The 26039-nt window shown below is 47.4% G+C and overlaps 1 protein-coding gene across 3 annotated transcripts in view; it reads left to right on the top strand.

Annotated features, from left to right (window-relative positions):
- Positions 1 to 26039, top strand: part of NEXMIF (neurite extension and migration factor) — a 164293-nt gene that overhangs the window by 87417 nt on the left and 50837 nt on the right. For all 3 annotated transcript variants that reach the window (XM_077786584.1, XM_021525278.3, XM_021525276.3), the window contains exon 2: positions 20724 to 20858. The gene's annotated coding sequence lies outside the window, so the exon portion shown is untranslated. The remainder of the gene's footprint in view (positions 1 to 20723; positions 20859 to 26039) is intronic.

The following is a 26039-nucleotide window of genomic DNA, read 5'->3' as shown; positions in this document are numbered from 1 at the left end:
GAAGCCTTGGGAAGGGATGGCTGAGAAGCAAAAGCTGCTCCTGGGCAGGGGCCAGCCTGGGTAGGTCCTGTCCCAGCCCTGCTGTGGTGGATGGAGGCTTGGGGATGCAGGAGACACAGATTTAGTGCAGATTTAGTGACCTAAATCCCATTTAGGTGGGGATGGGATGCAACTGAGATGGTGGGAGATGAGTGGGGCTCTCTGCTGGTGGGGTTGTTCCTGAGGTAGGATTGTATCCCCAGCCCAGTGGGTCCACCCAACGTGGGTGATGGGTTGAACCTTTCAGTCTGTGACAGTTCTCAAGGAGATTGAGACCCTGGGATGGCTGCAGAGCTCCTGCTTCCCAAATATCAGTGGGGATCTGGGCACCTGGACATGTGTAATGGCACCAAGGTCATTGTAAGAAACAACTGGGAGGAGGAGGAGGGAGCTGTGGAGGTGAGGAGATGTCTTTGCACAGCTTTGGAGCTTGGGCAGTTGCAGTTTTTGGTCATCCTCCTCCTTTGCTGTGCCCTGGGCTGGGCCCCTGTCTGGCTGCAGCATCCCTGGGAATGCCCAGAGCCCCATTCCCAGTCCCCCTGTGCTGCTGGGAGTGAAGAGGTGCAGAAATCAGGAGTGGGGGCTGGTCTGGGAAGAAGGAGGGCTGGGGGGAAGGTGCTTTCCAGATGTACTTCTTATTTCTGCTTCCATTGGTAATAAAAGAAATTTATTTCCCCATGTTTTGGCCATGACAGTAATTGCTGAGTGATCTCGTCCTGTCCTTACCCCGACCCACAAATCTTGTACTGTATTTTCTCTCCCAAAACCAGCTGGGGAGGCAGGGATGGAGTGGCTGAGTGCCCACCTGGGGTCCAGCTGAGGTCAACCCACCACAGTGTGCCAGTGCTCCTTCCTCTCCATATACACTTTGGAGAAATGAAAATTCCTTTTGGAAATGGTTTTCCAAACCTCCTGGCAGCCACCAGGGTTCTCAGCCTGGCTGGGAGCTGCTGCTGCTGAGCAGCCTTTCTCCAAAAACTCCCGAATTATGGGTATTGTGAGTTTAATGTAAAGGTGTCAGGTATCTCTGAAGAGAAATTAAGAGAACGTCAAAGGTAAAAACTAAACAAAAGGGCAGATACAAAAAGGCTGTAAATGAGGTGGAAATTGCAGGCAAATAGACAATAGAATAAAGTTTAAGTAGCAATTTGCACTCCGTTGCACAAGGAAATGCACTTCATTTTTAATAAAAAAAAAATCTTGGAGGATGCTGCACTTCTAAATACAGAGCTAAATATACCCTGGAAAAACCAAAACTGGTTTTTGTGCAGCCGCTCGGAATGCACACGCAGCAAAACAAAAGTGAGGAGTGATTGACAGAGTTAATCTGTCCTTAATAAATGTTTTATTTAAATATTCATTTTCCTCATTTGCATGAATTCCGTGCTGCAGGCCGGCTCTCGGTGCGGTACCTGTTCCTCATCGTGAGGAGCGGGCCAGCATCTCCTGCTGTCCTCCAGGACGGAGCCTTCCCATGGCAGGGAAGTTGGGAAAGATCATTTTCTCCTTGAAATAAGAGCTCTCCATTTGTCCTCGCATTTCATGTGAGATAAAAGCAACAAAAGGGACAAAAACCCTGCGAGGTGAGAGCTGCTGCTGTGCGCTGAAGACTCTTCATGATGGTGATGATGATGATGACAGAGTAGAGGAGGGATGGGTGCGTTTCCAAAATATTCTTCACAGTTTTTCAGAGGGAGGGAAAAAAAAAAAAAAAGGCTTTTTCTGGCTGTACTGATGTGATCTCTCCCAGTTAGGGAGTTCTGGAGTTGGGCTGGAAGGCCTGGCTGGAGCTGGAGCAGTTCAGGTGTCCCCTGGGAATGTCTCGCTGTGCTCAAAGTGTTGGGAGTTAACTCAACACCCACAGCAATCCATGGAAATCCATAATCCTCCAAGTGGGGCTAAGGTGGTTGTTTTCCGTGCAAAGAATTGCTGGATTAGATGAAATGCCCATCAAACCTGCAGCTGCCAGGGATTTGGAGGGTGTTGCTAATTAAGGGATGTTTGTATTTGGTTCACATGTCAGCAGGGGGAGAAGGAACAATTCCTTCCTTCCTTTTCCACTTCCCTAATCCATATCTGAGGCACACCAGGACAGCTCCCGTGCTCCTGGGGATGGCTCTGGTGGCACGTGCTGGCCACAGGCAAAGTTGGCAAAGCTGCTGTGTTGGGATGCTGTGCCTGGAGCCAGCAGAGCTGCTGTGCTGCTGGGATGTGCTCCCCATCCCAGGGGAAGGGGGATTTTTCCAGGTGGTTTAGGAGGATGAAAACTCAGCAGTGCCTGGTGCCTGCTGTGGTGGGGGCTTGGAGTGACAGCAGAAGAAAAGGGGATGGGGGGAGGACTTCACCCACTTTGTCTCAAACATTCTCAGAGTTTGGGATCTGGGCTTGGCTGCTTTTGCAGCCCCAGGCAGGGCGTGGGTCTGATTCCTCCCCACCAACCCCAGGTGTGCCATTCTCTGTACAGATTTCTTTAATCTCACTCCTCTCAATGGGAAATTTGTGACTGCCTCCTCCTCATTGCTCCCAGCTCTGAAACATTCACTGGGATAATGTCTGTGACATGAGGGCTTCCTCCACACCTCCTGCTTCTCTGGCTCCAGATCTCCCTAAATGTGTCCCTGGGACAAACCCTTAGCTTTCCACAGGGATTTTGTAGAGTAGGTTTGTTAGAGCTGGAGAACTGAGGATCCTAACACAAAATATTTCTGTGTAGTAGCACAGAGATCTTGATTTAGGTGAGAAATCAGTAACATAAAGTAGGTTAAGTGTTGAATTGAAAAGAAAGCCAGGGAAAATGTCAATATCTTCTTGCTAAAAGAAAACAAAATTAAATGACCCCACCAAACTCCACCTTATCTATGTAAGTACTTGAGCTGGGATATCCACAATTCCTTCTGTGCCTGTGCAGAGTTCAGGTGCTCTTTAAAGTTCAGATTGCTTGTTTATATGTGAATTAGTGATAGGATTTCTGTACTGCCTTAAGAAATGAGGCAGAATTTGTTTCAAAGATCTAATGAGTGCTGGGCTGTCTGCAGCCAGCAGAACATCTCTGTCCTGCCTGGAATCAGGCTCTGTCAACTCTGGCTGTGCTTGCTTCAAGAGATGCCGTCACCATCAAAGACACTTACTATAAATGATTCTGAATGTGTGCATTTTTTGCTTTGCAGCTATTTCTGCATATCCAGGATATTAAAGGGAATGTGTTTTCCTTGAAGGAGGTAGTTTGTATGTTGGAGTTCTTAGAACATGTGCAGAGTGCATTTGTTTTATCTCAATTTATCTTATTTTGCCCATTTGTGTTTGTTTACGGGTTGGTTTTTTTTTTTTGTAAATCAGGTTTAATGCTGAAAGCCATTTATAGAACTGAATAATGCAAGGCTGACTCCTGAATGATGAGATAAATGCTTGGAGCAGGAAGGATCTCATGTTGGTTTAACCATGAGTACCCCACAATGACCAGGACAGCTGGATGATGCTACCTGAGAAGCTGTGGCTAACCAAGAGGCTGCCTGCCCTTCTTCTCCAGATGAAAATCATCTGGAGAAGATCTGGAAATGAACATGATGGTGATGATGATGATGATGATGATGATGATTTAGCATGGAACAAGCTGGTCTTGAGCAAGGTGTCCCTGCCCGTGGCAGGGGGGGTTGGAACTACATGATCTTTATGGTCCCTTCCAACCCAAGCCATTCTGGGGTTCTAAAATCCGTTCTCAGAGATGTGCAGAACAGATACACTCAATAAAAAGCAGCTTATTAAACTGTGGGTTTGTTTGGTTGATCACTTTTTGAGTGTGTTTGTGTCAACAGAGGCTCAGGGCTGCGACTGTCGTTTTCAGAATTCAGCGGGTTCCTTTCTGCTGCTGTGGAATGAGTCAGTACAGTTCCTGCTTTGATTTACAAAATTGGATTTGAATCTCTTTGAAACCATTATGCTAAATCAATTTTTAACATAGCAGAGCAAGGAGGTACAAAGCCTTCCTTGTTCTCCAGTTGTGAACTCTTTGGATGAGTGAGCACTGTATAAACAAGACTTAAACAGCATCAAGGGGGAAGGGCTTTGCCAGGGTAGAACCATGGAATGAATGGTTTGGGTCAGAGGGGACCTTCAAACTCATCCTATTCCACCCCTGTCATGGCAGGGACACCTTCCACTGTGCCAGGCTGCTCCAAGCCTTGTCCTTGAAAATTTTCAAAGATCCAGGGGCAGCCACAGCTTCCCTGGGCAGCCTGTGCCAGGGCCTCCCCACCCTCACAGGGAAGAGTTTCTATCTAATATTTAACCTAAATTTCCTCTCTTTGTTTGAACCCATTACTCTTTGTCCTGTCACTCCAGTTCCTGATGGAACTGGAATGGAATAGAGTTTTGCTCTGTTTGTGGCTCTGGCAGGATTTGAGATCTCTCCATCCTTTGGTATTTGGGTTTTTGGGTCTCCCCCCCTCCCCATCCCAGCCCAGCTCCAGAGCTGTCAAGGCATCAGATGAATCACCCCTGTGATGTTTTGGATTTCTGGCAACAGTAGTTTTGGGCAATCATCCAAATCTGGCAAGGCACTGATAGTAATGAATGGGAAGCTCACGTGGTTCCATATGGAAAGCAGGGCAGGAAAAGTTTTAAGATGACTCTGTGAGAAAACAGACAAGCCTCCATTTGCCCTTTATCCTCCTCTGCTTTTCCCAAATCCGTGCTATCCCACTGTCTGGCTTGCTGTAGGCTGGGGAAGGGTCAAACCCCTTACAAAATACTACATTGGAATTCCAGACAGTATTTCAGGCTGCTCAAATGCTCACAAAATTCCAGGTTTTTCAGACCCATCCTTCTTGCCTGGTGCCCATTTGGAGAGGCCAATTGCACGTCCTGTTTGTAATCCTCACCCAGGAGCTTCTGCCCCCAACTCTCCAGGGAAGAAAATCTAACAAAGAGCATTTATAAGCTTTATGACTTTAATTAAAACTTGGAGAATGAGACCTTCCAGAAAACTTCACTGGCACTTCTAAAGAGCCACATTGCTGAGCCCTGACCCCATTATTGTTTTTCCTCGGTTCTGGGAAGAAAGAAAAAAAATTTGATCTGTTTTACTCCTCAAGTAAAAAAAGGGCATGTGACATTTTACACTTGACCAAATTCTAGTTTGTAAAACCAAAAAAATAAGCACAAAAGTTGGCTGCAAAATAACTAGAGTTAGGGAGGAAGATGAAGAGCAGGGAAATTTCAATTTCCTCTAGGATTAAAAAAAAGTCTCATGCAAGATTTGGGAAATTTCCTACAGGATAGATCTCATTGCCTAAGAGCTGAGGATATTCCTGAAACAATAATCCAGAGCTGGGAAAGGGGCTCAGCCTGGAGAAAAGGAGGCTCGGGGGAGACCTTTGGGCTCTGCTCCCAGGGAACAGGGACAGGAGGAGAGGGAACAGCCTCAGGCTGGGCCAGGGGAGGTTTGTTGAATATCAGGGATAAATTCTTCATGGAAAGGTTTGTCCAGCCCTGGCACAGCTGCCTGGGGCAGAGGTGGAGTCCCCATCCCTGGAAGGATGTAAAAACCATGTGGATGTGGCACTTGGGGACATGGGTGAGTGGTGGCCTCGGCAGTGCTGGACTGGATAATTTCAGAGGGATTTTCTACCTAAATGATCCTGTGATTCCTTGATTTTAAGAGCCTGGGGTCAGAGCTGTGTTCATCCTGTCTGTGCTGTCACATGGTGTTGGGTATTTCTGGCTTTTTGTTTTGTTCCTGCCCCTGCAGACCCACTTTTTTTTGGAACAGCCCCATAACTGAGCTCCTGGGGCCTTTACTTTGTGGGGAAAACATGGTTCTGGTTTCCTTTTTGGCCAAAATGGCAACTTCTTTCTAATCCCCTTCTAATTTGAGAGGGAGCACCTGAATTTGCTGATAATCTGTGATTATTCCATGCTAATCTTGCCACTGTAGAGGATGTCTCTGCTTGACACTCAGCAGATGAGTTCATTATTTTCCTTTATATCATCTGCCCTCCAGGCCAGTCTTCCCAACAGCTTTTGATCCCTCTTCGTTTCCTTCAGTGTTCAACATGGATTAGTTCTCTGTGCTCTCCTTGTCTGGCGTAGGTCAGATTGCTCAGCATCTCCAAAAACTGTCATTTTGTGTTCTTTGGGTAGCAATTTTACCAGATAAATCACCACTGCCTGGTTGTTTTGCAGGCTGTGGGATGTGTGGTGCCCTTTGGAGTAGGCAGCCCAGGCTAAATCCCAGGATAAGGCTTGGCACAAAAGCTCAGGGTTGCAGGCAAACAGGAGAAAATCACTGGAACCTCACAGTGCTGCCAGTGCTGGAATATAAAAAAAAAATTCAAAATGCTGCACTGAACTACTTAGTTCTGAGCCAGGATCCCAAAATAACCACCTTTCAGTTGGTAAAATAAATTATCAAAGTCTTTCAGATCCAAATGTAATGCTTGGGCAAATTAATCCATTGTTGTATTGTTATAGTGTTCTAATCATATTTTTATATATCCCAGGAGCTGGAACTAAGAAGCATTTTGCTGTCAGTGCAAACACAATAATAAGAATAGTCTTAACAAAGTGACGTGCACTTAGCTGACTTTCTGAAATACATTTCAGCGGAAATTACAGATGTTTTTTTACTTTTCATTATCATTAAGGTCCAAATAACTTCCTTGTATTGAAACCCAGGTTTACTTTATCTGCTTTAATAATTATATTGAGGCTCATTATGGACACCTTGTTTGTAATTCTGGCTTTTCTTATTGAATTCTGAATGTGTTATTACAAAAGTATGTACTTTAACAGATGGAGTATATTATGGCAACGTTTAGTTCCAGTTGATCTTTTCTAAAGAGCATGCTGAGTGATCTCGGGCTAAATACAACCAAGACAGCATCTAGCTGGATTTTTTTTTTTTTCTTCCCCTAATAGCATTTTCCAGGCTGCTTTGGGGAAAGCAAAAACCAAGAAATGCCACTGGATTGAGCAGGGCAGCTGGAAAGGGTGGGATGATGAAGATCTGGTGATGGGGAAGAGGTGTGGAAGCTGCATCAAAGGCAGGGGAGAGTTCTCCAAGAAAATATCATAGTTGATGTCAAGGTTGTCTCATTTGCCAGTGGGATATTGCTTTAATGGTGTTCTTTTTTCCTTTCCAGTTTACATAATGAGATCAAGCTAATTAAACCATGTCTAGCTCTGGGAAAAGATCAAAATGTGAGCTTTTTTTATTGCACTTTATTAAAACCTTCACCCTGTAATGGAAGATTATAGGAAGTACTTTGCTACCAGTGCATCTTGCTCATCCATGAAAAATGCAACTCCTCTTTTTTACCAATACTTCCTTGGTTTTAATTGTTTTTTCTCCAAGTTGATCATATTTTGGGAACTCTCAGAAGGTGCATACTAAAGGGGTTGGGTAGATTAGGTGAAAAGTAATAATAAGTAGATGCAGTGAGGTGTTTCATGCAAAAGCCAACAACAGTAAAACCTTCTGAAAAATGTCTTTTTCTGTAGAGTCGTGGAGGAATTGCTTAGCCCAGTTTATTCAACACAATCCTTGTCCCACACAGCTGACTGGGAGGACACTCAGGGCCTCCCTGGACTTAAGAATGGATTTCTTTACAGCCTCCTTACATTTGAATGTATTTTTTTCCCATTCAATTTTGTGTTCCTGAAAATAAAAAACAAAGGACTCGAAAACAAAACAAAAAGAAAAGCAGGGGAATGGAAAGATGGTAATTTCTGTTGAGGTTAAATGCACACAGGGACTCACTGCACTTGGGGATGGTGGTGACAGGGAGCCCACCCTGCTGGGACAGCAGCTCCAGGTGTGCTGCTGGATGACCACAGCGGTGGCTGATGTGTTGCCCTGTTCTTTTGAGAGTTTTAGAGTTCTAAAAGTTCATATGCCTTCTGAGGTTTACATATATCCACTGAGTTTTCTCACACACTGTTCATGTAAATAATGATTGTTTTGCATTCTTCTTTGTGGGTGGAGAGAATTGATGGACTCTTGGTTTGACCAGTGGATTGGAGAGGTGGCAGTTTCACCCTCCAATCCACTGTCCCTTTGGCTGTTGTATATATAGTGGAGTCAGAAAATAAAGTTTACTTTTTTGGGTTCTTTTTCTTTCCATTTACATCCAGCCTGCTTCTGTGAGTTATTTCGTGTCGCAGTGTGGCACTGATGTCCCACAGAGCTGGCTGTCCCCTCTCCAGGGTCACAGAGGAGTCCCCTGGTGTCAGTACCTGCCAGGGTGTGGTGGTGGCACTGCTGTCACCTCGCTGTCACCTTGCAGGACCAGGGCACCAGCAGGACCAGATTATGGGAGGCTTTCCGGGCTGGTATTAAGGCAAGGACTCTTGCCAACATTAATATATGACTGTATTAGATCATCATAATTATATTTCGAGCTGGAATGATTTCAGAGGCTCTCCCATGCCTTCTCCCCCTCGCAGAGGAGGCGAGGTTCAGGTGTTGCTCTCTCCTCCATAGGGGAGGCTGTGGTGGGGCTGGGAAGGAAGTTTCTCCTGAATTGCAGAGTGCCTTAGAGGTCCCACTCAAATCCCTGCAATTTCCCAATTTCTCCAAAGAGCTCCCCATTTTGAGCCTTGATGGTGACTTGGAGGGAAAGGAGGGGAAAAAGAAGGGAAACATTTGGAGTGTGTTGGGTTGTCCCCACCTGACAGGGTGGCAGTGTGGCTGTGCTCTGCCAGCTCTGTGCTCTTCCTCACCCTGCCAGAGCCCCACATCCCTGCACTGGGATGTGCAGGGGGACCAGGGCATGGGTCCTGTAGGATCTCCCTGCGTCGGTAGCTGCGCTGTCTCCCGATGAATTATTGATAAATAAAGTGTGGGAGCAGAGCTGGATCCACAGGGGTCAGCACGAGCCTCTCCCCACCTTGATGGGCTTTTAGATGAGGCCCTGCAGAATAACTGATGGTGGGCTGGGGTTTTTTTTTTTTTTTTTAATCTGTGCAAGATCTTAAAATATATTAGGGTTAATGAAATCAGTGCAATTGGGAAGCGCTGCCTGTGACGGACAGATGGCCAAAAGCACTTGGAAGCACAAGTGGGTTTGCACCAGAAGGAGGGAGCTGGGATCTGGCTGATGGATGCCACGTGCTGTGGGCATGGACTGGTGATGCAGGAGGAGGGAGCACCCTGAGCTCCCACCCTGCTGAGATGGTGCTGCTTTGCTCCACCTCAAGGTGCCAGTCCTGCTCTCCTCCCACTGGAATAAATTCCAGCCCATCCAGCATTTGAGCTTCCAAGTAAAATCTTTTCTTTTAAAGAAAGCATTCCTTGTCATAATTATAGATATGTGTGTGCTTTCTTTTCCTGTTCAACTCGAGCAGCCACTGAACACACTTAATAATGTTTTTTGCAGTATTTTGGTGATATGAATGTACATGGAAATTACAGCAAAGGCATCATTTTTTTAACAGCTGTGTTTAGTTGAATAACAGATTTAGAAAGTGCAGACTTTAATTAATCTGTGTTTTCTGCTGGGATTTCAGCACCATCTGATTTACTTTTCATGGCTGAAAAGTGTAATTGTAGTTTTTCCCTTTAGCTGCGAGTTTATCCTCCCAAGAAATCAATTTGGTTTTTCTTTTTCTTAAAGCAAACTCAATATCAAACTGATGGTACCTGAGATGCAATACAGGTAATGCCCTGGCTCGGGCTGCTGTGGAGGTGAGAACAAATATCTGTCAAATGCTTTGCCTGGAAATGCTGTTTTTCCTCTTCCCTGCCTTGCTGTATAACACAGCAAGCATCCAAATCCTGTCCTCTGGGGCTGGAGGGCAGATGGGTGACTGGAAGGTCAGGACTGGTGAGACTGGAGAAACCTCTGAGCACAAAGGATTTTTGTTATCTTTGGTACAGTTTTGTTAGTTGGAATTACGGTAGGGAGACTCTGTGTGTGCTTGCTCCTCCATTGTAAAGCATGTTTTTGTGAGACTTTTGCTGTAACTCTGCAGATGTTCCTCAAAAAATTCTCTCCTGGAGGTGCTGGGGGATGCCTGAGGATCACAAACAGTGGTGGAAGCAGAGTCAGGGGCTGGGGAGCTGTGATGTTAAATTGCATTTCTCATGCGCTGTTGATCACTCATTGCTCTGTCTCTGTCAGGATCAGTTGTGAGTTCTGTGAACATGCAGAGGTTCTGTGGCTCTGCTTTGGGGTTTTTCTTTAAAAATCAGCCTGTTGTAGAAATGTGTCTTTGCCCCACCTCTGCTTTTGCCCTGGGACAAAGTTCCCAAAGCTGAGATGGGAACTTGTGCCTGGGTGGTTGGAGTTGTTCTGTCAAGTTGCTCTGTTCAGTTCTGCTGGCTCTGGAGAATCCACGGGGGAATGAGTGTCCTTGTCATCCAAATCCTTGGGTGAACCAGCCTTTTCTTCCCTGGGAGGGTGGGCAGGCCCTGGCACAGGTGCCCAGAGCATCTGTGGCTGCCCCTGTATCCCTGGCAGTGCCCAAGGCCAGGCTGGACGGGGCTTGGAGCAGCCTGGGACAGTTGGAGGTGTCCCTGCCATGGCAGGGGTGGCACTGGATGATCTTCAAGGTCCATTCCCACACAAACCATTCCATGGTTCTGTGAGGAAGGAAATCTTCTTGGACCCTCTGTGAGTAGAGTTGTGCTGCCAACAGTGCTTGTCATGAGCTGGGCTGGTTGGAAGTTTTTTACAAAATAAGGGCATTACTTGCATTCCTGGAGAAGTCTGTATAATTTTAGTCACTGTTAGATGTGCTTTCCCCCCGTTTCTATTTTCTGGGCTTGGTGTGGGGTGTGATATCTTAAGGGCTTTGTGTGCAAAGCCCCCAATGGCAGAAGGGAAGCAGCACTTTTAGGTTCCAAGTGGAATCTTAGCATGGCTGCTAATCTGAATAAGATAAAAAAAAAATCTTGATGGGCTTTAAAACTTATTTTAATTAAGTTTTTTCCTTTCATCTCACCAAAGCCTTGAATTAGCTCCTTCATTCTCCCACAAATACACACAGTCCCTGCTGGTATAGGCACTCAGACACATGGAGAGCTTCAGCTGAAGGGTCAAATCCAGATTAGGAAACACCCTGTACCCAAAATGAATTAAAGCAGGGTTTGGGCAAAGTTAAAAAAGGCCAAACTACCCAGCTGGCTGCCTGATCTGGAGGGTGCTGAGATCCTCCAGCGGAGTCCTGTGCTTCCCAGCTTTATTGAAGAACATGGGACTGGAAGAGCTGCTTTTACCAGCCTGTGGAGGTGCAGATTTGACAGGCTGGATTTTTTTCTTTGTAGAGGCTTGTCCAGACACTTGTACCTTTTTGTGCTGCTCCACAACCTTGGATGGTTTTTGCTCCACAACCTTGGATGGTTGTTGCTCCACACCCTGGATTGTTTTGCTCCACAACCTTGGATGGTTTTTGCTCCACAACCTTGGATGGTTGTTGCTCCACACCCTTGGATGGTTTTTGCTCCACACCCTTGGATGTATTTTGCTCCACACCCTTGGATTTTGCTCCCTGGGCTTTGCCCCCGGAGCTTTGGGAGATGCTTGGTGACACAGCAGGGTCCTGAACCCAGGTCTCTCTGCCTCGGAGATGATGCTGTGATCTGCTCTGGATGTCTGGGGTTTCCAAGACATTCCTGGTGTGATTTCTGCTAAAACCAGCATGTTCTGACACAACACTGTCCTCGATGAATTGGTGGACAAATTCAACAGGGATTTTTCGAGCAGCTCCACTCTGGAGCTCTCCTGCCGTGCCAGCTTTTGGCTGGCGGCGTTGTTGGTGGAGGAGCCCTCCCTGGATGTGCCAGCACGCTGCTTCGTCCGGGGGAGAACCAGGGGGAGTGCTGAGAGCGACGGGGTTGGGCTGGAGCATCTCTGCGGGTGCTGATGCTGCAGCAGCCGAGCTGAGCGGCTCAGGGTGTGAAATTCCCACTGCTTCGGCTGTGTGAGCCCACAGGCTGCACCGCCAGCAAACAGCCTGGGAGGAAAACAAGGCCTTTTAAAGAGCATTTTCATCCTCTGCTGGTCGTAAGAATGGGTGGAGGGAGGCAGAGAGGTGGCATGGGGTGCAGATGCCACTGTCACTGTGCTGCTCCTGGTTGGCAGCAGCCCATTCCCACCTTGACAGAGAGGATTTGTTTTGGAGAGGGAGAGTGTGAGATGTGTGTGGCCACGTAAGGAAGGCACATGAAAATCGCCATCCCACTCCAGCCCCACATTGCCCCATGCCTGTCACCCACAGAAGGATCTAGCCCAATACATCAATGAATTTTTGGTCTCCTGTTAGGGTAGGCCTTGATAGGATGTCTTTTAAACAGCAAGGGAGATTCACTCCCACCATTTTTCAAGGGCTGCAGGAGTGGATTCAGTGCAGTCCCTGCCCTCTCCTTGCTGTGCTGACTGCAAGGCAAGGGGAAGCCGGTCTCCAAAGTGCTGCGAAAGGAAACTCACTCTTGCGAAGCTGGGCCAAAAATGAAGGGTTTTTATAGCATACAAATGTTACCTACAGCTATTTATACACCCTCCTCAAAGGCTATTTATACCCTTCCCTGCTTTTGTGCTTGCTGGCTGGAGAATATCCTTACATTCGATGTTTTCGGCAGCGTGGGATGTTCTTCAGCCGTCGCCCGACTGCAAGGCCCGTCTGTTTCCAGCATCATTCCTGGAAGAAGAGGAGGTTCATGGGCTGCAGCCACTGCCATGGCTCTGACAGCAGGGTTGGCATCCTGGGTGCCAGTCTGACGGAGGGGAGAAGCGGATGAAATGCTCACAGTGTTAATGAAAGCCATCGGTTCATTCAGAAGGGAGTGGCTCACTGTGCCGAGGGTCAGGAGTAAGTTTTGCCCCCCCTTTCCCACACTGAGGATCAGGAGTAAGTTGCCCCCCCTTCCCCACATCGTGCAGTCGATCAGGAGCAGTGTAAGGTTATTTTATTGTTTCCAGGAGCGCCGGACCCAGGCTCCCTGCGGGAGGTCGCATGCTTGGCTTGCTGCATCATTGATCCAGCCTGCCAGAGAAATTCTTTATTCCTCTTAAATGTGGACTTGCACTTAGAAAGCAAACAATCCTTTAACGTTTCTAAGGCTGAAGGCAGAAAAACGAGTGGCTTTTGTCATCAGGGATGCTGTCTTTTTTTGATCGCTCTGGGAATCTAAGGGAATGTGCTACCCAACAAAGCAATTTTGTTAAAAAAAAAAAAAGGGGGGGAAAGGGAAGGGATTTCAGCTTCCTGGATAATTGGGGCTGTCTTCTCTGCATCTACATGGCACTCTGGTGACTGGGTTTGGAAGTTGAATGGTTTTCAGGTTTCCCTGACTCACATCATGAAGTTTCCAGTTCAGTCTGTACCAGCCAGCACTGGTGTGCTGAGTTTGGCAGCCACCCCTTCTTTCAGTTGTGGATATTTGCTTATGACAGAAAAACAGAAATATCTTCATTATCTTTGGAAAAATGCTGTGTCCTGTTGAAAGATCATCGCTGTGTCCAAGATTGGTTTTGTTTTTAGAAATGCTGATGGAATGGCTTTTTGTGGGAAGCTTTTCCCAGAGGAGTCTCCAGGAGCAGAACTTGCTTTGCCTTGGTCTGCTGCATAATTAAAGCACTGTGCCTTGTGCCACGGAGCTGTGGTGCAGAGGGAGAGGTGCTCCTGAGCTTTTCCAGCACTGATGGGGCCAGGACAGCATTGGTGCCACTTCTCAAATAGCAGAAATTTGGGCAGTAATTCTCCCTTTCAGTTGTTGCTTGGTTTTTCTTATCCCAAGCCAAACTTCTCCCAGGTTGCCTGCAAGTTCTCTGTGCCTCTGGCTCTGGGTGCTGCTGATGGGGAGATGGGTGTGCAGTGTTTGTAAATCCTCCTCTCCTCCATTCCCCTCACTACTTCTGTTGTCCCTTTCTCCACGATGATGACAAAGAGACTTTCTGTCATTATTTTGTGCAGAAAGAACCTTCCAACTCCCTCTGAACCTGTGAATGGATTTCTCAACCTCCAGCTGTCCGAGGTGTAAATGAGATGGGAGTGGGGGCTTTGCACAAATCCCACCTTCTCGCCAGCAGCCTGCTCCCTGCCTGCTTCATCTGACATTTTTCTCCCCTAATAGGGATTATTTTTTCCAGAAATCCCTCCCAAATTTGTTAATTGTCAGCGCTGCCAAGCTGGCATTGGGAGGTGCTGGCGCTGTGCAGCACCAGGGGCAGGGACCCCCAAATCCTGAACAATTGTGCTGTACTGTGCAGCTTGGGCAAAGTGCATTTGTTGCCTTGGAAACAAATAGCAGCAGTGAACAACTCAATGAAATTTATGGAATCAACTTCAATAAATCTTGATGATAAACGTGCAAAAACATACCCAGTTTGATGAAGACCTCCAGTATGCAGATGTGAAGGGTGGTAGTAAGTTGTATAAGTGCTTTGGTGCTGATTTTGGGCTGCCACAGTCGTGTTCCTATAATACAGGCTTTTTTTGTTGTTTCTGAGGAAGCTGTCTTCTGCTTTTCATAGATATGCCATTTAATTTTAATTTCCAGGGTATCTTTTAGTTTAATTGGCATGCTGGATGATTACAGTGGGTTGTTTTGTCTTTTGCAAAGCCTGATTCATATCGAACCCGGGATAAAAATAAAATTGAGAGCGGTGGCAATCCAAGGGAGCACAGAGGGCCACGTCGCCCGCCTCCAAGAAGGGTGCAAAATTTCACAAATTAATTAAAGCAGTTATGTAGGACATCTCCCTAATTCCTTGTATCAGCCTGTGAGTGTTACAGATGGGGACAGGTCAGGGATTTTGTAGTTACAGCCAAGCTCTCTGGCAGATTTCGCTCTCACTTGGAAAGGTCTCTCTGTTTACCTGTGCATAGGGACAGGGTAGGTTTATTGTATCTCAGCCAGTGATATTTTCTGCAATTGATATTTTTCGTTCCTGGTTTGACCTGTGGATCGATGAGGGTTCAGGAATATCAGTGAGCTTGTCTGGAGATGATGCTGTAAACCTTTAACACAGCCCTTAATGCAATGAGATGTTTTCCCATTAGTTCCCTCGCCTCTTCTCCTTACAGAGCCTTATTTTCACGATTTTCTGCCAGGTCAGGAAGCACTGGGAATATTTATTTCTTCCTTTCATGGTGTGCTGGGCCCCAGTTTTGCCCTTCAGCAGCTGAAGGGGCTGCATGGGGCCACACTCTCCCTCTGTCCCCTCTGCTGCTGGCACCCAAACCCAAACCTGCCCCATGGACAGGGGTGCCAGAGAATCCCAGAATGGGGTGGCTGAAAGGGACCTTAAACCCCTCCTGTCCCACCCTGTCATGGGCAGGGACACTTTCCACCAGTCCCAGGCTGCTCCAGCCCCATCCAGCCTGGCCTTGGGCACTGCCAGGGATCCAGGGACAGCCACAGCTGCTCTGGGCACCTGTGCCAGGGCCTGCCCACCCTCACAGGGGACAATTCCCAATTCCCAAAATCCATCCCTGCCTCTGGCAGTGGGAGCCATTCCCTGTGTCCTGTTCCTCCATCCCCTGTCCCCAGCCCCTCTCCAGCTCTCCTGGAGCTCCTTTAGGCCCTGGAAGGTGTTATATAGTGACATTTTCACCTTTAAGAAATTGCCTCCCTGTATTTTAAGCCAGTTTCTCTTTTTCCCAGTAGGTGCTTTGGTTTTGATGGATTTTGGAGCTCTGTTGGGTGGACTGGTCTTCTCTTAACCTTGGCACTCCCTTTTTCTTCTCTTACACCATCTTCCCTTACTCTTGGAAATGAGATTGTTCCAGAAAGTAAGGACTTCATGTTAGTGCTGTCCTTGGACTATCAGTGAGTGAAAAAAAACCCACCCAGGATCCTGCTCCTGCCCTGGCACCCAAATTGCTGCTGTTATTTCAGAGGCACCACTTTAATTTGTTGCTTGGATCTGCCCAGATTCCCAGCCAAGCCCTCGTGCTGCTCAGTATCTTCCAGCCCACAAAGTCAGTGTTTCCCTATGTCAGCCCTTATATTTTGTATGGATTAGGAAAATCCCTATGGATGTTGAGGATCACACTTGTGAATCACCTCAGGTCTGGTACCAGAGCTTGGGATGTGGCTCTGCAGAACCTGGGGCTTGCCCAGAGCTCATGGCAATGGATTTTAATTTATTTAATGCTGGCTGTATTCCTTGCCTTGGCTGGGATCAAAATCTGAGTTTCCCTTAGATTTACTCAGGTATGGAGGGCTGGAAACCCAAAGGGCTTCTCCAGAAACCCCAGGCACATGGGATGGTTGCTGAGCTCTGCTCTGATGTTTACAGACCACCACAGCTCTTCCCATTAACATACAACTGTATAAGACAGCTTGAACTCCATTAGGAGCTAAATTTAGTGACTCACTAACTCCTCTTTGATATGTTTTTATAATTTCATTGTATTATGACACTTGGTTTTAAATTTGCATGAGTAAATGAGCCTCTTACTAAGTCAGGTAAAAAGATTTTTCACTTATCTACCATGAAATAAGATGTTAAAAAAATAGTGAGTGGAGAAAGCAACGTATCCTTGACATATTTAGTTTACATTTTTCCAACTGTGCTGACTGAACATTTCTAACCATTAATGATCCAATAAAGCTGTTTGTACCGCTTTAACAGGCTAAATAATTTCACATTAGGAATACATTTTGTAATTAATTTAGTATTTTGTGGGGGAACCCTATTTTTGGAAAATACAAATTTACATTTAATTGCACTAACAATCTGACTTGGAAGATGCTGCGAGTGAAAACTGGCCTTTTATAGTTCACCTCCAAACAGGAAAGTCCATGGAAGCAGTTAACAGTAGTGAATAACTTTAATTGGGATTTCCATGACTTGTTCAATGAATTCCTGCAGGGTTCCTTAAAAACACCCCCTGGGCAGGGAAGCTCCTGCAGCTGGTGAAAGATGAGACCACACACCTCCATCCCTGGGGTTCCACCAGCTTCTGATTCACTAACATGGATTTATGGGTTGGTTTTTCCAAGTATTTCTGAACTTTCATTCAGGATAACCTTGGCGAGACCTGAACAACTTTGGGATTTGCACTTCAAAAGTGTTTTCCCCCTCATTTCCTATTGGAGAAGAGACCACCCAAGGCCCTGCTGCCAGTGGGATCTGGGGGATGTGTTCGGGGAGCATCCCTTTGTTTTGTTCAGGTGATGAGCAGCAAGGAGATGGCACTGGTGATCTTTTGATCCTGACCTGGGCTCTGGTGATGATCTCATGGGGAGCTAAAGTTCCTCTGTTAATTATCCAGCTTTTTTACTCTCTCCATCTCTCTGGACACCACCAGCTTTAATTTTTTTGTGTTATGATATTTTTTTATTCTCTTTCCTCCCATTTCATTAACAGTGACAGATGCTTTTAATTAAAAAGAAACGACAAAACAAAATCCTGAGTAAAACAAAAAGAGAATATTCTAATTTGGCGTGACATTATGAGGCAGGATGGCTCCTGGCATCCAAGGTATGGAAAAGGTCATCTTCCACAGCTCCAGCCTTTTGCAACAGTGGAATTAAGTTCAAACTCAGGCTGGTTTTGAAGTCTTAAGTCTCTCCAGGGATTCCTTTCATAACATCTTCGAACTGGATAACACTACAGTAAATGAAATACACTGCACTGGATTAAAGGGTTATTTCCCCTGTGTATCGAGCTGACACAGAATCCCAACCCTCAGGTTGCCTCCAAGTTGTCTCTATCTGCTGATCCCCTCCCTGCTTTACATAACAGCTCTTGGAGTTTTTGCAGGGGAAGTTTTGCCATTATTTATTCAGCTTCAGCGCTCGCGGAACAATTTTATGCAGCCAGGAGCTGAAATAAAGCAACTAAATGGGAAGGAATTTAATGGGCATCAAAACGTGAGGGAAGCAATGCAGGGAAGAGCAGAGCTGCCTCTCCAGGTCTGTGGTGCTGCTCTGTAATTTGTACTGAAACACAAACTGTGGCTGTGCCTGCGCTGCCACTCACACGTTCAGCACAGAGCCCGCAGTAACAACAGGGCTGAGAGATGCTGCTGTGCTCTGAGCTGGCTGCTCCAGCAGCTGCAATTTGTTAGGGGTCGTTTGCAATGTGTTTTCTTGTAGAACAAATGTTCCTTTTGACTTTGAACTTGGTGCCTGGTGCAGCTCGTGCAGATTTTGTTGCGGGACGGGCGCCCAAACCGCTGCCATCGGCTGAGCTCCAGAGCACGGGGAAAACCAATGCCTTGGAACCTGGGATGGCTCCTCCAGTTCTGTTGTGCCATCCCATGGCCAGTGCCCCGTGCCATGCTGGCCCTCTGGATGCTGGGGAAGGTGGTGTCTCCAAGCTTGGCATGGCAAAGCACATGGAATCAGTTGAACCTGCTCTGGAACTGCACAAATGGTCGATTAAAGACCCGTCCAAAATCATGAGGAGCCTGTGAAACATGAAATCTCCAGGAACATTTTGACAAGGAAGAGGGAGAGAACTGTTTCTTCTCCATCGCTGGCTCCTCACATTTTATTTTATGCGAGGCTGGCTGGGTCAGATGGAAAACAGGAGTTGTGTTATGAAGTGTTTATTTAAGATAAAATGGATCCTCCATATGCTTGATCCATTTGGGCGTGGCAGGAACAGGGCACTGTGCTCTGTGTGTCCCCGTGTGCCTCTGGATCCTGCTCCCTGTTGAATCTCTTCTCCCACACCACGATTTTCTCTGGATGTGCTTATGGGTACCTCTGGAATAACCACAGCTCCTCTCAGCCCCAAACCCCTCTCCTAAGAGCTGGAGGATCGATGGGGCTGCTGCTCTTCACAAGGATGCTCCTCATAATTCTGACATGCTTTGTCTCCGTGAACTTTTGGGATGAGGCACCTGGGGCTCTGTGGAAGGTGCTCAGCAGGATTTGTTCCTGCTGAAGGGCTTCTGCTGGTGAGGAGGTGACCCCACAGGCATCAGGTTCCTCTGTTTCCAAGTGTTATTTGCATATAAACACCCACACGCATTAAAAACGTGGGAAACGATACTTTGGGGATTCTGCTGTCCACGAGTAATTAAAATCAATGATGTTTTTAGACTTCCCTCTTACTGAACAATCTGTGAGCAAAAGCAAGGGCAGGGAGTTGCATCTGCTGGGTGGCTGGAGGTACCCTCATGCTCCCAGAGCCTCTGTGATAATCACTGTCTTTCCAGGAGGTCTCAAATCTCCCTGGAAAAGCTGGGACATATTGAAAATACGCTCCGAGCTTTTAGCACTTCCTCCAGATTATTTCTTCAAGTATTTAAAAATATATTTTATAGCACTAAAATAAATGTTAATGAGTCTGCATGGCTTGGGGCTAACAATAGTATTTCTATTTCCATCCAGCAGCCTGGCAGGGCATTTGGCGATGGAAGAGCTGGATGTGGAGACCTGGCTGTTTCTTTCTCACTCGGTCCTTGATGTCTTGAACAGTTTTATTCTCTTGTGCTTTACTTTCCCTGTTTTGCTAAATAGCAATGAAAAAGCTTCTTTGCTTTGTTCAGGCACCTGGGATTTATCAAAGGCCTCTGGGCAAGTGTTAAATGCTGAGCTGGGTATAAAAAGCGTTATTTAGTGTTATGTTTATACCTCTTCAATGTTAGCATGTATTTTTATATACTCCTTGTGGTGACCTTTGTGTTTTTCCAACCAAGCAGACAAATCTCCTTGACTCGAGGGGTTGGTTTTTTCCACTGCCTGCCATGACATCTTCCAAGTGATTTTGTAAATATGCTTTTTTTGGGGTGTTTTCAGTGTTTGGGCTGGGACTCATGGTGCTGGAGGTGCCAGTTGCCTACAGAGGATGGGAGCGTTGCCATGAGGAAAATAATAGTATGGAAGTCCATTCCTCTCATTCCTCACCTTCCTTGTTTTTCTCAGCTACAGTCAAAGGATATTTTGAGGCTCCCAGGCTGCCATGTTGGATGGGCAGTGATCTGGGGGGTACCCCAAGCCTTAAGGAGGCTGCAGAGGAGCAGGGTGTGGGGAGAGGTGTGGGAGTAAATGGGATGGCAGGAATTCAACCCTGGCACCGTGTCAAAGGCAGCGAGCCCTGCTCAGAGCAGCTGCGTTCCCCGGGACTGCGGGAAGCCAAATGGTTTGTTTGTCTGTTTACATGGATATGTGGGGCTGTGTAGGGGAAAACCACTTAGCAGAAATTCTGCTATTAAAGCAGATGGTGGCAGATTAATCTGTTTTTTAGGGGGGTACTTGCTGCTACGATGACCACGTTATTAATTCCTTCCCGTGCTAGGAGTCCTTCCATCGTTGCAGGGGATGGGGGCATTGTGTTTCCTGAAGCTCTCTCTCAGCTCCTTCCTTGCTTCCTCACAAGCTGAGGTGGTATTTTGGGAAGCAGAGGAGCATTCTGTCAGGGTTGTTGTTGCAGTTTCTCTACCCCTGCTCCTTCCATGCTATCCTCTGCTCCAGCCCTTTCCACTGCTCCCAGCAGTTCCTCCTGGCCCTCCTGCAGACCAGCAGCAGCCCCTTTGCTGCTGCTCAAACGCTGGTTGTTAGCCTAGATTTCCTTTTTTCCCTTCCATTTTAGAAATTGCTCTTTTTTCCCCCCTGCCGTATCACTGACAACCACATTCTCCTTGACAGTTGTGATATTTGTATGTGTGCATAAAAACAGTAGGAAGCATTTATGTAGGTGTCACTAATTTAATTTAATATAATCTGATCTGTACGTATAGGGGAGGACTGCTCTGTGCTGAAAATGCTTCTCTTTATTTTACAGTCTCCATCGTCATCAAATACAACTCCTGTCATTCTCCTCTTCCATTCACCTACCCAAAGACCAAATCTGGAAATAGTAACCAAAAGAGAAGCCCACGTCACGCACAGAGCAGGGAAAGGTTGAAATAATTGAAGGGTAAGTGATTTTTTTTTTCACTCTTATTCTGTGTGTAAAGCTACAATAGGAAGTGCAAGACTGTGTAAAGAAGCTGTTAAGCACACACACAGCTGCTCCGTGTGCAAAGTGGAAAAAATGACTGAAATGCTGCTTTGCTGATCAAAGCAAGGTGAGAAAGTGCCCGGGAGGGGCAGTTTGGAGTGCTGGTGCTGGTTCTGCTCGCCCTGGATCCGTCTGCTCCTGCCTGGGGGAGGCAGAGGCTCTGCCCAGGTTGGCAGGGCTGTGGCTGGTCTGAAGGAGCTCTCCAGCTGGGAGGGAGCCGGGATCTCGGAGTCTCCCGCTGCTGAAGGGCTCTTGTGTCATTTCCTTCTCTCTTCCCCACTTCAAACCCCTCTCAGCTGGGGTGGTGAGCTGTGTGCGTGGGGCAGGATGTTTTGCCTTGCTCCTGCTCTCTGCAGTCCCTTGGCTCCGGGAGCTTTTCCTGGAGAGCGAGCTGTGCCGGGATTCTCCGAAGGGAAGCGTTGATGGGGGCTGGAGGAGGCACAGACTGACTGGCAGAGCCAGGAGGCCTCTCCCTGGAAATGTTTGCCTTCAGGCTTTCCTTTTGCTGCGAGGGTGGTGGATGAGATAGGAGGAGATAGAAAATCAGCTTCTGTGAAATCCAGAACCCTGGCTGAAGCATTAGTGAGCTCCAAACGGTGGGGAGCTCATTTTCCCACCCCATTCCCAGCTCTGTGCTTGCATATATTGTATTTCCACACATGTTCTCGTGTAGATGGACAGGATATGCCTTTGCTTGTATTTGAGAACTTCTCTTCAAACATCTGGGTTTTCTGGTTTATTGCTGTTGTGGGCTTGTTTTTTTGGGTTTTTTTTTACCCCTGCAATGTTTGTTCATGCAAAATTCATATCTGGGAAGGGCATCTTAAATCCCTGCTTCTGAGTCAAAAAGGGAAAGTATGGAAGTGAAAAGAGAGATTGTATCATTTAAGAAATATGATTCATGAATTAATCCTCGTCTGCTCCACCATCTGTGGCGTGTGTTTCAACACAGAAATCCTGGGTTATATCTCTTTAAAAAGCTTCCTTCTTGCTGATTGCCTGAGTTTGCTGCAGCTCTAATGGGGAATTTGCTTCTTTTTGGGGAGAGAGTGGTGGGATTTATTCACAGCCTGGGTGGGTGCCTCCACCTGTGTGCAAGCTTGGGTCAGCTGGACCTACCAGCTGAGGAGGCTGCAGAGCTCTTTGTTTTGGGGTGCCAGCTCTCTGTGAAGTGCCACGAGCCTGATGTGCAGGCAAAGCTCGTGCATGGCTGTTTTTGCTGTGGAATTGTGGCTGGATCTCTGGAGCAAGAGATGGGCAGTGATGGCAGGAGGTGCAGGAACCTGTCTGAAAAAGAAGTGACTCTGAAATGGATGGGAGCTCCAGAAAATAAAGCACTGAGGTAGTTCCCATCCTCTGTTTCTTGGTGATGTCTTTATAATTTCTTTGTAGATTAAGAGAGAGAGGAGGTTTCCCATCTTGGCTCCAAAAAGAAGCTGCCATGCTTTGTGCTTCCAGGAGAAACGGGGGAGTTTTGGGGTGACCTTTTTCTGGTTTGCTTCTTTGAATTGTTTCCCAGATTTTTGCAGGGAACAACTTTCCTTTTTAAACATATTGCTCAGGTTCCTTTTCCTAAAGCAGGTCAGACCCAGGACGGGTGAGCCCTTTTCATCCTTCCTGGACAGGATCCCTGAGCAGGAGAGTTTCAATCCTGCATCCACCATCAGGGCCTTTCCTGGGTTGCTCCTTTTCCTGGTTATGGGATTTGCCCTATCCCTTTTCTCTCGTGCCTCGTGTGAGATCCTGGTAAAAGCTGGAGTGTTTTCCCTGTTCTGGAGGGGGGTCTGAGTTGCTGGAGGTGGTGGATGTTGGGTGCCCTTGCCACAGCTCGTGGTGGCCCCAGCCCGTGGCTTGGTGATGCTCCCACGTGGCCACAGCCCCTGCTGTGCCAGTGCCACTGGTGTGAGCTCAGCCTGGCTGGCTCTGCTCGTGCTGATGGATGGAGGTGATGCAGAGCTGAGTCCCTCAGTGAGATACTGTGGGTTTATTGCCTTCCCATTCATCCTGTTTTCACGCCTCTCTGCCTCCCTGACTCACTGCCATCCAGCCTTGCCTTGCAGCTCCTGTTTGCTCTGGGAACACCCACTGGACAAGGCTGGAGCAAAGCTCTGATGCTTCCTATTACCTTGGGAGCTTCTTTTCTAATTAAGCATCTAAAGCTAGGACGGGAAAAGAAAATGCCTTTTTTTAGGAGCAATAAAGTGTTAAAAAGAAGGAGGATGTGGGGGATGCTCTGTTCTATGTCCATGTGCTGAGCCCATCGAGGCTCTTCCATGGTCCCTAAGAAATGTTTTCCCATTCCCTACATTATCACAAATGCCTTCCTGCCCACTCACCAGGGAACCCTTGGATGTGCAGGTGCTTCGTGACAAAAACACTCAACTCCACAAGCAGCCAGGATCCCAACACTGCCATAAATAGCTGTGTCTGAAGGGAAGAGTGTGTCAGCAGTGGTTCAGCAAATGTTCAACCCAAACTGGAATTTGGCTGAAATACATCCCTGTCGCAGGAACAGGACCCATGGAAGGGCTGGAGCTGGACCAGGGCAGGGTTAGGATGGATATAAGGAAAAGGTTCTTCCCCCAGAGGGTGCTGGCACTGCCCAGGCTCCCCAGGGAATGGTCCCAAGGCTGCCAGAGCTGCAGGAGGGTTGGGATACTGCTCCAAGGGACAAGATGGGATTGTACCCTCTTGGAGTTGGATTCAATGATCTTGGTAGTCCCTTCCAGCTCAGGATATTCCATGTTTCTGTGGCACACCCCTGCATGGCAGTGCTGGTGGGAGTAGAGGCCAGAGGGGTGCCTGGTTCTGTCCATCTCATCCACACAGACAAACCTGGACATTCACAGATTTTGACAGCAACTTGCTCATTCCCTGTGTGCCTTTACAATATTTCATCATTTTGTGCATTTCTTAATTGCCTCAATAATTTCTGTTCAGTGAGAGTTTCTAAGCTTGTTTGCCATCCTTTATCTGCCCCATGCTAGTCTGGGAATCACAGATGGTTTCCTGGGGGCTCTCCTGCAAACCTCCACCCCTGTCAGCTGTGTGCTGGTCCCCCCTGTGCCAGCTGATGCTGGTAACCACTTTTCCAAAGTCTCTATAAAACAAGGCTTATGGACTTTGTGCCTGGAGAATGTCCTGTGTTTACCTGCATGGCCAGTTTTGGCATTTTTTTAAATACTTTCAGCTCCCACAGAAGCATTGCTGCTAAAAAAACCCCACCAAACCAACAAGAGGTAAAACAATTTCTGTCAGAAATGGGAAACAGAAGCAGTCCAGGCAGATTCCATTAGCCACAGGTTTTACTTTCTGTTTTAAGCTTTGATTAAAATCAGCAGCTTTTATTTAAAGTTTTTTTAAAAAATATTTATGCTCACCTTTATTTCCACCACAGTGTGGGGTGGTACACGAGGGGTCTGGTGGATGCCCCCAGCTTCTCCTCCCTCTGCAGGGTCCCCTGGCAGGGTGACAATGCTGGTGGCACAGGACATGGGACTTTCCTCCAAGGTTTCTTGTGAACAAAGAAAGGAGAAGCACTGATTCCCCATCAATTCTTTAGGACCCCAGTGAAACAGCTGCTTGTTTCTCCTAAACAATTATGCCAAGACGGAAATTGGCTGGTGTCTGTACGGACTTTCTGGATGGGGAAAATTAAGCAGTAATAGCTGGAAAAATAATATGGGCTATGAGATAATAGATGCCTGAGGGATAAAATTAAGCAGTATTTTACAACGAAGGAAGAGGGTTTGGCAATAAATAGTTTGCCTTTGACTTCCTTTTGTTTGCCAGAGGACTGATGTTTGGAAGAGGTTGTCCTGGGCTGTATTTTCCAAGCAGATGTAGGAAAATAGTGAAGGTATGGAGGATTTTCAGTCCCTCCCAGAAGGCTGGTGCCAGGCTGGGGTGCAGCTCACCCTGCCAGCACTGCCTGCATGTTGGATGTGACAGGGATGTGGCACTGGAGCTGCTGTGGGAAATTCCACCCTTCCAGGGGGATGTTCAGAAGAGAATAGCAAAGTTTACCAAACAAAATGGGGACAGGATTGGGTTTAAATGCCATGGGGAGCCCAGAAAGCCCAGGAAGGGGCGGTGGCATGTTCAGCACCCCAGCAGGGTCCCAGTGGAGGTGATTCCCACTCTCCCTGGGTGCTGTGCTGTGCAGCAGCCCCTTCCCAATAATGTCACCACAGTCGGATTTGGTTTATTCTGCCATCTCTCCATAATGTGCTTTTCTGTAACAGCTCCATGAGCACCTGGGTGAGGAGGAAATGCTGCTTTCTCCATGTCAGGTGCCTCCTCAGGGTACCACCTGTGCACTTGTGCCAGGATGGGCTGGGAAACGCTGTGCTTGCCTCCTGGTGCCAGTGGGGACATCCTGGGGAGTGCAGGACTCTCTCTGCTCCATCGTGGGCAGGGCTTGTTCCTCTTCACTTTGCATGAAATAAAAGCACAGTTCAAACAGAGCTGCAGCCCCTAATCCCACCTTCCCAGTGATGGATTTGGGTGCAGCAGGTCGAGATAAAGGTCCTTAGCCCAGGCCAACTGCTGGGAGCTTTTCATTTCACAGATCTCAGGGAAAGCCTTCCCTGCCAGGTGGGAGATTTCCTCAGAGTGGAGGATCTCAGGGGAGTTTGGAGTCCTGGCTGTCCCCAGGAGCTGAGTGGGACTTGGGAATGCTCAGCACCTCTGCAAACGAGGCCAAACTGTCTCATGCATCCAGAATGGAATCATTAAGTTGCTGTGCATTGAGACTCTGTTTTTATTCATGGAGTGTAATGTGATTCATTTGCCCTTTTGCTCTCGTGTTGAGAAGGCCATCATCTCGTATGCATCGCTGGCTGCAGGCACAGCTCTGCTCAGTTATTATTTTTAGGGTTTTTGGCTGGCAGGGAACAGATATTTTCATCATGTGCAGAGTGGCTGCAGAGCTGAGTGGCCACAAATCTGGTGCTCTCCCAGCCCTGGTGGGGAGCATTTGGCTGAGCTCAGTTCTCCTTCTCCAAACCTGCCAGTGGGGATCCTTTCTCCTGCTCCAGCCCCTCATGGCAGGGCAGTGCTGGAGCCCCTGCACCTCATCCAGGGCAGAGCTGGAGG

The sequence above is a fragment of the Lonchura striata genome, chromosome 14 (genome assembly GCF_046129695.1).
Source record: "Lonchura striata isolate bLonStr1 chromosome 14, bLonStr1.mat, whole genome shotgun sequence".
NCBI lineage: Eukaryota > Metazoa > Chordata > Aves > Passeriformes > Estrildidae > Lonchura > Lonchura striata.
This window is presented reverse-complemented; position numbering and strand designations above follow the sequence as displayed.